We start from the raw sequence: 11,564 nt of genomic DNA, 5'->3' as shown, positions 1-11,564 counted from the left end.
ATAAATAGGCTCTCCTGAATCGATGCTGCCTGGGTTCTATTTTGTTTCATTCTTGTGTCCAGAGTTATGTAAAGCTATGGTAAAAGCTTTAAGCCAGTGTGACACAGACAGGCTGAATGGCTTTTATAAAGATAATAGGAATGCGTGGGCATAAACACTACACAAATCTGTGGATGGCTAGAATGAGTGTGAAGGGCAGAATCTGCAAATAGCAAATAATACCGGCTGGGCAAGTTATTAACTCTTTCCTAGCCGTGAACTCAAGCTCTTCAGTGAGATTTGTCCAGGGGCCCACTCTAGTTCATGACCATTTCCACCTACCATTCATATGTACAGTCAACCAATGCTTTGCATTGTGTCTAAAGTCCCTGACTACTGAGCTTAAGGGTGCTTCGGAGACTGTACCTGTGAGCTTCTCCCCAGGACAGGAATCAGGCTTCTGCCCTCTACCAATTCCCTCCATTATCTCAACTTATCCATCAGAATAACTGAAGACCCAGTCCTTGCAAGGCCCTGTGATGGGTGCTGGTACAAACCACAAGAGAACAGTTACTCTATGGTACCAGAACTGAGTATCAGACACTCCTGCATGTCTTCAGACACCCTGTAGTGAAAGAATCAACTTAATTCATCAACTATAAAATACTTGCATTTACAAAAAAATTTTCAAATATTATTTCGTGTGTGTGTGTGTGTGTGTGTGTGTGTGTAGGCCACAATTCAGTCTCAAGCATTATTCCTTGTTGTTTTGGTTTTGTTTTTGGTAGGATTTTTATTTTTGAGACAGGGTCTCAACTGTGTAACCCTAGATGTCCTGGAATTCACTCTGTAGACCAGGCTGGCCTCAATCTCAGAAGATCCACCTGTCTCTGCCTCCCGAGACCTGGGACTAAAGGCGTGTGCTGTGCCCTGTGTGGTCTGCATTTTCAGCAGGTTCATAGGTGACTGGTACGATAGCTAGAGAACCAAAGAAAGCAACCCGTGGTGGCGCTGCAAGGAGCCCCTGGAAAAGAAAACTGGTTGGTCTGCCAAGTATTAAGGAGAAATGTGCTAACTAGCAGGATTTTGGCAGCCTCTGTGGATAGTTGCACCAGAATGGTGGAGGTGGAAGCCAGATTTGTAGTGAGCAACCAGATTTAGCTACAAAAGGGACCGGGAAGGCACAGGAAAGGCTGCTGCTTTGTCTTAAGTCAAGGAAGTGGCAAGTAGAAAGGGACAAGATGCCAGGATCAGAAGAATCTGTGACCATGCGAGAGCAAAAAGCTGCAGTCCACTCCATTACTGTCCAATCCACTGCTGTCTCACTGCATCCTCAATAAACTATGGGGGTGGGGTGGCCAGGAACAAGAGTCCTGCCACCAACCGTCCTTTGTGTCCTCCTTTCCGTTCCTAATGCCCTTTGGCTTGTCTTCTCTACCTTCCAGGTTGTCACAGCTTTCTGCAGGGTTGTGTGGCTGGGTCTTCTTTGCCCTCTGTTGACTGCAGTAAGTATTCCTGACCTTCATAGGAAGCTGGCGCTTCAGCTGAACCCAGGTGCCCTTCTCTTTGGCTTCCTTTTTCTTCTGGTCGTTCTCCTTCACCCGCTTCAGGAAGCTGTCTCTGCTCTTCGAGTGCTTGATGTGTTCAATCCGCACATTAATTCTCTTGGCAAGAATCTTGCCCTTAACTTGCTTGTTTACAATGATGCCCACAGCATGCTGGGTGACATTGTAGACTCTTCCAGTTTTGCCATGGTAACATTTATGGGGCATTCCTTTTTGAACAGTGCCCATTCCCTTGATGTCTACAATATCGCCCTTCTTGTAGATTCGCATGTACGTGGCCAAAGGAACAACTCCATATTTCCTAAAGGGCCTAGAGAACATATAGCGAGTGCCCCTCCTCTTTCCCTTTGTGTTTGTCATTTTGGCGAGTTACTGAAAGATGGCTACCATGGCCGAAAGCTCTCCCAAATTCTTACATTGGAATTCTAACTCCAGGTTGATTAGAAAGAGGGGCTTTGAGAAGAATAGATCATGAAATACACTCATAAAAGAGATTAATGCTCATAAAAGATGTTCAGTGGCTTTCACTTAGTCCCTCGCTAGGTGAAGAAACAATAAGAAATTTGAAGTCCTTCATCTTGCAGAGTGGGGGATTAGATAGTTGAGGTAAGTCATGGTTGTTAATTTGAGCTTTATAAATCCCAGTCTTCACATAGCATTACGTTGCTTAAAAGGAAAGAACCTGGAATATTTTAGAGAGGAAAATTACTGCAAATATGATGTAGTTTAAATGAAGTAATAAGCATATTACTTGGTAAGCATACAGTCAATGGTTCTTTCTCATGGGCTGGTTATCAAGCTAGATGCAGGAAATGCAACCACAAATGAAATGGAGATGGTCCATGCTCTCACAGAGCTCAGGGCCTTATAGTAGAGGCAGACACTATGCAAATCTTCAGCAAAGATCAGAGCAATGGGGTAAATACAAATAAGGAAAGAAGAATTGTCTGACAAGAAAGGGGAGAGACTATGATCCCCAATCTTCCTTCAAGGTACTTTCTTTAGAACACATGTAATTATAAATTCTTTATAGTCTTGACTTATAGGTATACGTGTATTTTTTAAGGTTGTCTTTCTTGCCAGCTTTACAAGGTGCAAGTTACTTTCTTGTGACCTTGGTGCCAGCTCTTTTAAATGTAATCCTCAATAGAGATGGTTACCTTTCTTTTTCATTGCCATGGTACAGGAGGAACTTAATTAACGCAAGGCACCTCCGTCTTCATCTCTCTTCTGTCATAGAGATAGCTTGTTTTTCCTTTTGGTCAAGCCACTTAGTCAACACAGGTGATTCAAGCTAGTTACCAGGAGAATTTAGGATGATGTTTACACTCTTTCTAAAGGTGTGACAAATGGCCCTTGGCAAGCCTTCTTAATTGAGAATATGTGTGCCATGAATTGTAGCCGTCCTCCTACATGTCTTCCTTTACTTGTCTTCTCTTTAGGGGCTTGCTGGAGAGGATTCAGGCAGAAATGTAACTAGGTGTGCCTTCTAAATCAACATAAAGATTCCTCAAAAGACTAGAGGAGGTCCACCATATTACCCAGCTATACCAGGGCTGGTTATGAAGGGTAGAATACAACAGTGAGATCTGCTTAGCTGTGTTTGTTAGGGCACTCTTCACAAAGTGGATTTACAGAATAAGTCTAGTTAGTCACCAGTGAGTCAATAGACAAGGAAAGAAGACATGTCACACACACAGTGGAATATTTTTCATCCGTAAGGGTAAAAGTCATGCCATTGATAGGAAATGGAGGGAGCGTCATGTTATTGTGTTAAGTGAAATAAATCAGATGCAGAAAAGCAAGCATTGCATGTTTTCTCTCATATACGGAATCTAGAGAAGGGAGGGGAGGAAAGAAACAATGTGAAAATATACAGAGATCTATTGAAGAAGGGAGGGTACTAGAGGAAGAATACAATCAAAATATGTAACGTGTGTATGAAAATATCACAAAGAAACCCACTGTTCTGTGTAACTGACATGTATTAATCATAATAAGAAATCTTAATTTGTGAAGAGGTAGGAGATAGACAAAAGCTGAAGAGGAAAATGAAGAAGGTCTTTGCATGCCCAGTTGGGTAATGTGTTCAAATCCAAGAACATGATCAAGGGTATCAGCCTACGTTCTAAATACAGAAAGGCTGAAGACAGCTTCATGAAGAAGCCGTCATTTCTCCAGTGGATTAAGTCAAACACTCAGGCTTAAATTCACTGTCCTTGGGCTGCTGCTGAGAGGTCAATACCAACATAACCAGAATGGCACAATGAGGTGAAGTTATCTGAGACAGAGGAGGTGCCTTTTTCTATCCATTACTATGCTAACTCTTCTAGATAGAAACCTTAGAAAAAGAATTATGTTGACCTAATTAAAAGTTTGTCTAGAACAGCATTTAACTTTTAATTATACCTTAATATATTCATTTCCTAAAATTTGAATATTTATTGCTAGATGTGTATAAGAAGGCCTCTGAAGATGACTTTGTAAGTACCGCATAATTACTCCATCTACTGCCTGAGTAATTCTTCAATCGTACTTCATTTGTGGGTTTTTATGCCAAGCAAAATTCAAGCATGAGATAGTGAACTTTTACAGACAATCTAATGAAATCATTAACCGGAAAGCAGTCATTTATATAAAGATCAAGAGTCTACAAGAATATAAAATTCAAATTAGCACTTAAAGTCTCCAGACTTTCAATTCTCTGGTCTCGCATTTGATGGGACGATGAAGCAGAGTTGTAATTAGAAATCACTGTCATTCTCTCTTCTTAATGATAGGTCTCTTGGATAAATAAATTTAAAGGCTAATCCAAAAGATGTTAATTAATGAATGATTACACCATTCAAATTTTTCTTTTGAATTTTTCCTTTTGTTCAAAATAGAATTTTTTCCTCACAAAATATATACCAATTATGGTTTCCCTCCCCCTTCTCCTCCCAGTTCCTACACACCTCCCCTCTCATCAGGATCCTTCCCCTTTATATCCCTAATTAGAAAGCAAACAGGCTTCTAAGGGATAATAATAAAATATAATATAAGAAGACAAAATAAAACCTAACACATTAGACAGGAGGGAAAGAGACCAAGAAGAGGCTCCGGAAACAGATATAGGTATAGAGACCCACTCACTCACACACTCAGGAATCTCATAAAAACACTAAATTGGAATCCATAATATCTACAAAAAGGACCTGTAAGGCAAAATGAAATAAATAAAAATAAAAAAGTAAGATGGGGGGAGCCCTGACAACATCACGAAACAAAGAACCTCCAAAAGATGCCCCTGAGTTCATCTTAAAAGGCCTTTGTTTCCCTAGTCTAAGTCCCTTGCAAGCGGCTCTCCATTGGAGATGCTCCTGGGTTAGGGATGGGATGTATGCTCACTTCTCTAAGTCCCTTGCAAGCGGCTCTCCATTGGAGATGCTCCTGGGTTAGGGATGGGATGTATGCTCACTTCTCCTTTCAGCTCTGTTAGGGATTTCAGTAAGCGGCTATCCATTGGAGATGCTCCTGGGTTAGGGATGGGATGTATGCTCACTTCTCCTTTCAGCTCTGTTAGGGATTTCAGTAAGCGGGTATCCATTGGAGATGCTCCTGGGTCAGGGATGGGATGTATGCTCACTTCTCTAAGTCCCTTGCAAGCGGCTATCCATTGGAGATGCTCCTGGGTTAGGGATGGGATGTATGCTCACTTCTCTAAGTCCCTTGCAAGCGGCTATCCATTGGAGATGCTCCTGGGTTAGGGATGGGATGTATGCTCACTTCTCTAAGTCCCTTGCAAGCGGCTCTCCATTGGAGATGCTCCTGGGTTAGGGATGGGATGTATGCTCACTTCTCTAAGTCCCTTGCAAGCGGCTCTCCATTGGAGATGCTCCTGGGTTAGGGATGGGATGTATGCTCACTTCTCTAAGTCCCTTGCAAGCGGCTATCCATTGGAGATGCTCCTGGGTTAGGGATGGGATGTATGCTCACTTCTCTAAGTCCCTTGCAAGCGGCTATCCATTGGAGATGCTCCTGGGTTAGGGATGGGATGTATGCTCACTTCTCCTTTCAGCTCTATTAGGGATTTCACTTTCATTGTTGTTAGAGGGTTTTTTTTTTTTATCTTGTTTTGTTTTTTACAGACACACAAAAAAGTATAATAAAACAAGCCCAGAGTGAGAAGAGATTAATGAAAACCAGTTCTGTGGCATTGAACTGTAAGCATCTTTTGCTTTAGACAATGTCTGGAGTGTTGGAATAAACAAGCAATGTTTTAAAACTTACTTTGGGCAGAGTCTTTAATTTGACGAGTCACCGTAGGTTTTTTTCTCTGAACTTGGCGAGGATATTGACTCAGTTCCTGCTGACAGAGTCCTTGAGCTTTCCCTAGAGGAAAAGAGCATTCTTCACATGATGTGGCGGGGGGAGTACAGGGGGAACCTCAGTAGGCAAGGTGCTTGCTGGGCAAGTATGAGGACCCGGAACCCAGGTTAAAGACTCTGGTAGGTAGTGTCTGTCTATAATCCTAGACAGAGGAGATGGAAGCAGGTAGCTCTCTGGTCAGCTAGCTCACCATAGTTCCAGCCAGAGACCCTGTCTCAGATGACAAGATAGACGGCTCCTGAAAAAATGGTGCAGGATTGGCCTCCTCATGCGTGCACTCACACATAAGTTGTTTTTATACCATATGCAGTGTATGCTAGCACTTTCTCCTTTAGGGACGTCAAAACAGATTTCCATCCTTCAAAACAATGAATTCTGATCATCTCTGTGTTTTCATCCCCAAACACTACATTCTTCTTGTTCTAGTTTGCTTTCTATTGCTCTGATAAGCATCATGGCTAAAAAGCAATTTCGATGGGAAAGGGTTTATTTCATCTTGCAAACCCCAGACCACACTTCATCCCTGAAGAGGAGTTAAGAAATCAAGGAAGAAACCTGGAGGCAGGAGCTGAAGCAGAACCATGGAGAAAGGCTGCTTGCTGCTTCCCACCCCATGGCTTTCTCGATGCTTTCTTACACAGTTCAGGACCATCTGCCCAACGGTGGAGCTGCCCACAGTGGCCTGGGTTCCCCCATATCAATCATTGACAATAAGATACGCTACAGACTTGCCTTTGGACCATTCTGATGGAGGCGTTTTCTCAATTAAGGTTTCCTCTTGCCAGATAACTTTAGCTTGTGTCAAGTTGAGAAGGAAGAGGGAAGAAGGGAAGGGAAGAAAGGAAAAAACCAAGGATAGAAGTAAGAAAGAAAGGAAGAAGGAAGGAAGGAAGGAAGGGAAAAACTAACTAGCAAACCCGAAGTGAAAATTTTGATGCATCAGTAGATAATTTTGTCTGACTGACTTATGATGCAATTTCCTTAAAATTTTAAAATAGAAACTATCACAGCACCTTCTAATTAGTCTTTAAATTCTTTAAAAAAAAAAACAGCTTCTCCAAGTGTAGGTTATCTTGTTCAATTAGATCCTCAAGAGAGGACTATCATAAAAGTAAAACATATTTCAGATTTTTTAAACCTTGATTTCAGTTTTACCCTCAAACCACAAATATTCTAATTGGTTTAATTTTAATCTGATGCTGACGGGGGAAGCAATGTTCAGTGAAATGAAAACACAGAGGGAAAATTAATTTACTTTTTCTGTGAGTTTGTTTACCGGAGGTATCACAGATAGTAAAGTCGGCATAGGTGTTGAACTCTAGAGTCTTTAAATAGAAATATTTAAAATCTGAAATTTTTCTTGAGAGACCAATTTAAAACTAGGAGGAGCAAAGTGGCCATCTGGTGATGGGAAAGAGCATTACAGACACTATTTTGCAGGAAGACCCAAAGACCATAAATATTAACAAAACCTCCGTGAATTGTAAAAACAAGCTAAAGTCATCCGGTAAGAGGGAACTTTGAGAAAGCGCCTCCATCAGATTGGCCCGAAGGCAAGTCTGTAGGGTATCTTCTTATTTTTTGTGAGTTTGGTACAAACTTCGATAGAATGAGGGCTCTAAACTGAGGAACTGCCCCTATCAAATTGTTCTGAGTATCATGTCTGTGGGACATTAATACGAGAGAGCCCAGCCACTGTGGACAGTGCCACCCTGAGCATGTGGATCTGGGCTGTATAGGCAAACAAGGTGAGCAAGCAATGAACTGTAAACAATGGGCCAGCATTTCCCCGCAGTTCCTGCCTCTGCTCCCGCTTGAGACCCTTTCTGTCTACCTCCTGGAAGGACTGTGATCTGGCCATATTCATCAAGTAAACCCTCCCCTCAAGTTGTGGTTGGGTCAGTTGTTTAACCCTTGCAATAGACAGCAAACAGCGACATTCTCTGTTCAAAATAAGCCAATGCCTAAGCAATTATAAATTGTCCTGAGAGTCAAATTTTCAACATTAAAAAAGCTTTTAAACGTGTGTGTGTGTGGGAGGAGAGGAGGGGAGGGAGTGGAAACTTGGATTGGTATGTATAATGAAAAAAGATAGTTTGTTTTCTTTTAAGAAAAAAATTAAAAAGCTTTTATTTAACCCAGTGCACCCCAAATATTTCAGCGTGACCAAAGTGAAAGTCATTAACGAAACCGTTTCCGTTGCTTCTTTGCATACTAGGTATTTAAGGTACAAAGTGTATTTATTGTATTACACACTGGTTTGGACTACCATATTTCAAGGCACTTACACTGCTCACTGTAATGTACAGAGCGAATCTCAAGAACGTAGAGGGCTGACTGGGGATGATTTGGGTTGTTTTCTAAGTTCATTGCTTTCTCAGTCAGTCTCTTACTGCCCCCCCCCCCAATTTCTACTTTATTTTGTAAATAATTATTGCCTCCTGAGCATTTTGGCAAACAAAAGACTCTCGAAAACCTGCCTGAGAACTAGAAGACCCAAGGGGTCTTTTGGAGAGAGTGGCATCCATACTTTCTTCTGTCTGCCTGGTTCTTTCTTGCTCTTGCTCCCCGGGGATTACAAGACTCCGGAGGCTGCAGGGGAGCGGCAACTGGGGCGGAGGTCACCAGCTGAGGGATAAGGTCTTTTGACACCGCTGCTCCGTGCCGTAGTGGGGATAAAGACCAGTTAATACTATCTTCGAGACTCCAAGTATCAAAAACTTTCACCGTGAAAATGCCTGGACCACGTCCTCACCGGCTTGTCTGCAAACTGCCACTCAGTCGCTGGAAGCAAATAAGGGAGAAAAGATGTACCCAAGTCTAGCGCCTAGCAACAGTCTCTCACCGCTTCCCCAAGGAGCACTAGCAGAGATGGGGGTAGGGTCTTGGGGGGGGAGGGGAGCGGGTGTCTTCCCCGCCTATGTTGATTGGTTGGAGGTTACCATCACGTGATACAGACAAGGATGAGCAGCTGATTTCCCCGCCCTCTTCATCCCCTTCGTGACCTAGAGGTCAAGGGAGGCGGAGAGCGGGTTTCCTAGGCAACCGCAGTGGGCGGTCAGTACACAGCAGGCCCGGGGCTGGAAAACGTGTGGTGTCAGCTGCACACAGGGATTGGGAGGTCGGAGTGCGCTCTGATCTGTCTCGGACAGCCCCGGAATCCACTCTCTCTCTGGAATAAGGTGGGTATCCGTCGGCCGGTGAGCTTCAGGCATCCCTCCCTTGTAGGAAAGATCAGGGAGTTTGTTTTACTCAACACGTGGAGGAATTTACCAGCAGCACACAGGCCAAGAGACCTACGTAATGGTGCAATGGAGATTATAATAATATTGTGATAATAGTTATAATAATAAAGGAATAATAATAATTTAGAAGAAGGCCCCAGCAAAAAGAAGAACGGAAAGGTGTGCCACAACCTCGGGTGGGTACTGGACTAGAAGACTTGGGTGCTCCCTGGTCAACATGATACTGATCATCCAGAGAAAGAAGGGTGTTTACATGGGCTATCAGTTAGAACCTGATCCCTTTGTACTTAAACGAGAAAACAGTTGGACCATATAGGGCTTCTGCTCTGTCGATAGTCTCCTTCAATAGATGCTTACCCAGTTCTTCTAGGAGACAGAAACAGTTCTTTACAAGACAGTTGGTACTGTGTTCTGAAGTGTCGTGCAGAACAATGTTCAACATTATTTGGATCTGTGGTGTGACAGTTAATTCGAACCACTGGGTAAATTACATTGGTCATCCACCATGGGTCATAGTTCCTGCCTTCGGTGAGCATACTGGGACAAAAGGCCTACAAGTCTCACAATACAATGTGACAGACACTGCTGACCACATGGCATGTGCTAGCCTAACCCAGTCACATGGAAGAGAATGTTTATAATCAAACCAAAGAAAATTCAAGTCTTCGGAGAAGACTCAGTGTAATCTTTTTTTTTTTTTTTGGTTTTTTGAGACAGGGTTTCCCACTCAGTGTAATCTTAAAGATGCATGGCGTATAAAGTCAAGGAGATAAAAACATTTCAGGGAGAGAAGAGGCATATTCAGAAGTACAGCCATGACAACCAGTCCTGGAATATTGTGTTGCTATTTTAGTTGACCAGGAGTTTGAGAGATTGGTATGGTAACCATAAACACCTTCCAAGAGGAGCAGCATAAGCAAATGAACACTTCAGGAGGCTGGCTGCCCCAGTAGTGTAAGGAATGGGGAAGGTGGAAGTGGCAGCAGGAAGGACATCCAAAGAAGGGGACACAGTGACAATGAATGGAGAGGAAAAATGAAAACTTGAGTAGACTTTATGGTGCATATGGAAAGGGACTTGATGAGGAATGGTCCTGGGGAAAACATGGGGGAATGTCTCAGGTTTCCAACTTGGATGGAGAGGGGACAGCGGTGTCCTTTATCCCAAGAAAGCCTTCATTAGGGAAAAGCACATTAAATGAGAAACAGGAGCTCTGTTTGGGACACTCTGAATTTGAGATGCTAGTGACACATCCACACGGAGTTTTCCACAGGGACTTTGGATTTATTGCAGAGGAAGGAGGAAAAGAAAGACGAGTAAGTTTTACAAAGAAAAAAAAACAGTTAATGCAAAATAGCAAGCAGGGGGCTAGGGAGACGGTTTAGACAGTCGAGTGCTTCCCAGGAAAGCAAGAGGACCCGAGTTCCAGACCAGAGCCATGGAAAGAAAACATTGCATTTAATTCCAGTGCCGGAAAGGCGAGCCAAGTCCTGGGGCTCCCTGGTCAGCTAGCCTAGCCTAACAGGTGAGCTCCCATAGGAAACACTCTCAAAAGAAGCTCAAGCTGGATGGCACCAGAGGGGTGGCTCCTGAGTTTGTCCTCTGGCCTCCACATTTACAGCATGCACTAGTGTTTCTACCTGCATGTGCGCACACAGAGAGGGAGGGTGGGAGGGAGGGCATAGGAAGAAGCCAAGGAGAAAACCTGAAGAGTCATCAATATTGCTCGACGCTTTCAGCACGGCTCAATGTCACGTCAAGGTCAAGTCGCGAACCAAAACGCGCCCTCTGTCCTTGACAACTTGAAGGTTGTTGTTGGTCTTGCTTAGCAGTAGAAACTGTGGTGGCTTGAAGTGTTTTCTTTCACAACACAGTAGGCTGATGACGGCGTGGAGGCAGTGAATTGTTGCTACTGATTGTCTAGAAAGTTCCTTGTGAAAGCTTCAAAAATAGCTCTTCGTTTAAAAAAAAAGGCACGATAGAACGGACTTTTCTAAATTGGCAGACCTGGTACTCACACACAAAGGAAAGGAGACGATGGAAAGAAAGATGGAGGGCCGACAGAGCAATGCTCTAACGGAGGTGGAAAAGGGTGGATCCGTGCCCAGAAAAAGAGATTCATTTCTGACAAAATGAAGGTTATTTATTTATTTATTCATGTAATTATTTACTGTATATGATACATGCACACTTGTATTGGGGATATGCACACCCACAAAGGAGTGTGTAGAACCTGGAGACAGCTAAAAACGGAGTGCTTCCTCAATTGCTCTCTACCATATTTTTTTAGGTAAACCTGGGGCTTACCAATTCAACTAAATTTTCTGACCAGGCAAACCTTCCCCACTCCCACCCCCCACACCCCACAACTTCTTGGGGTCTCTCTTGTCTCTACTCCCAGATGGGA

At 43.2% G+C, this 11,564-nt stretch overlaps 1 protein-coding gene across 2 annotated transcripts in view; it reads left to right on the top strand.

Moving 5' to 3' along the window:
- The first annotated feature begins 8,988 nt into the window (after positions 1-8,988).
- The window catches only part of Lrrc9 (leucine rich repeat containing 9), a 67,227-nt gene continuing 64,651 nt past the window's right edge, over positions 8,989-11,564 (top strand). For both annotated transcript variants that reach the window (XM_041658442.1, XM_041658443.1), the window contains exon 1: positions 8,989-9,094. The gene's annotated coding sequence lies outside the window, so the exon portion shown is untranslated. The remainder of the gene's footprint in view (positions 9,095-11,564) is intronic.

Source organism: Microtus oregoni, unplaced genomic scaffold (genome assembly GCF_018167655.1).
Source record: "Microtus oregoni isolate MIOR12 unplaced genomic scaffold, Mior012 000009F_ref0000495, whole genome shotgun sequence".
Taxonomy (NCBI): domain Eukaryota; kingdom Metazoa; phylum Chordata; class Mammalia; order Rodentia; family Cricetidae; genus Microtus; species Microtus oregoni.
This window is presented reverse-complemented; position numbering and strand designations above follow the sequence as displayed.